Below are 1,266 nucleotides of genomic sequence, written 5' to 3' on the forward strand. Positions count from 1 at the left end.
CAGGAAGAGGCACGAGAAGACGGGGCCGCGGGGAAAAAGGCCGAGGGGGGTTGGGGTGCAGGTTTTGGGGGAGGAGGCGGAGGGGGGATGGGAAGAGGCAGAGCAAGAGCAGGGCATCGGGCTAAGAGGCAGAGGGGAGCGGGGTGCAGGCGGGGTCCCCACTTCTCTGGAGCTTCGCTTCCAGCACTCGAAAGATGACCATGGGCCCACGGGCCTCCGGAGGGGAGACCCGCCCCACATTCCCAGCGTTTCCGCCCGCATGGACGGCCTTTTGGGGGAGGCTCAGGCTCCTGTGGCCTCTTCTACGGGTTGCCCGTGCTCAGCTCCTTCCACGCTCTGGAGAGGAGCAGCACCCAGGGGTGGGGCTGAGCCGGGGGGCGCTGGGTGAGGGGCAGAGGCCTGAGACCGCAGGGACACAGCGTGAGGCACCATCCCAGGCATCCCCCTGAAAGGAGCAGAACAGGGTTTACCTGGGGTGGGGAGTGTATGGAGAGCGTCCCAGGGTCGGTGGAGATGTATTGCCCTGGTGAGCAAATGTGGCTAAAACACAGGCCTCGCTGTGAGCAGGACTTGAACCCGCGCAGGGAAACCCGATTGGATTTCGAGTCCAACGCCTTAACCGCTCGGCCCTCACAGCTGTGAGTGACGTGGCCCCCAGTGGCAGTCTCTACTGGAGCGGCTGGAAGCCAACGGGAGGGAGCTCTCCACCCTCAACGAGCAGCCGTAGCCATGTTGGCAAGAGAAGCTCTCCCAGCACCATAGCACTGTCCACACCGGCGCTTAGGTCTGTGTAACTTGTGTCACTCGGGGGGTGGCTTATTCACACCCCGAGCCACATACGTTCTACCGACACAAGGGGGAGTGTAGATGCAGCCTTAGCAGAGACGCGATTAAGATCCACTTCCTGGACACTACTGTGCTCATAAACGATGGTCACATAAACACCACCCTATACTGGAAACCTACTGACCGCTGTTCCTACCTACATGCCTCCAGCTTTCACCCTGACCACACCACACGATCCATCGTCTACAGCCAAGCTCTGCGATACAACCGCATTTGCTCCAACCCCTCTGACAGAGACAAACACCTACAAGATCTCTATCAAGCCTTCTTACAACTACAATACCCACCTGCGGAAGTGAAGAAACAGATTGACAGAGCCAGAAGAGCACCCAAAAGTCACCTACTACAGGACAGGCCTCACAAAGAAAATAACAGAACGCCACCAGCCGTCACCTTCAGCCCCCAACTAAAACCCCTCCA

The 1,266-nt window shown here is 59.2% G+C and overlaps 1 non-coding gene across 1 annotated transcript; it reads right to left on the reverse strand.

Moving 5' to 3' along the window:
* Positions 1–555: 555 nt before the first annotated feature.
* TRNAS-CGA (transfer RNA serine (anticodon CGA)) lies at positions 556–637 on the reverse strand. Its single transcript has one exon. It is a non-coding gene; the product is annotated as a tRNA-Ser (tRNA).
* Positions 638–1,266: the final 629 nt, after the last annotated feature.

The sequence above is a fragment of the Lepidochelys kempii genome, chromosome 11 (assembly GCF_965140285.1).
Source record: "Lepidochelys kempii isolate rLepKem1 chromosome 11, rLepKem1.hap1, whole genome shotgun sequence".
In the NCBI taxonomy this organism is placed as follows: Eukaryota; Metazoa; Chordata; order Testudines; family Cheloniidae; genus Lepidochelys; species Lepidochelys kempii.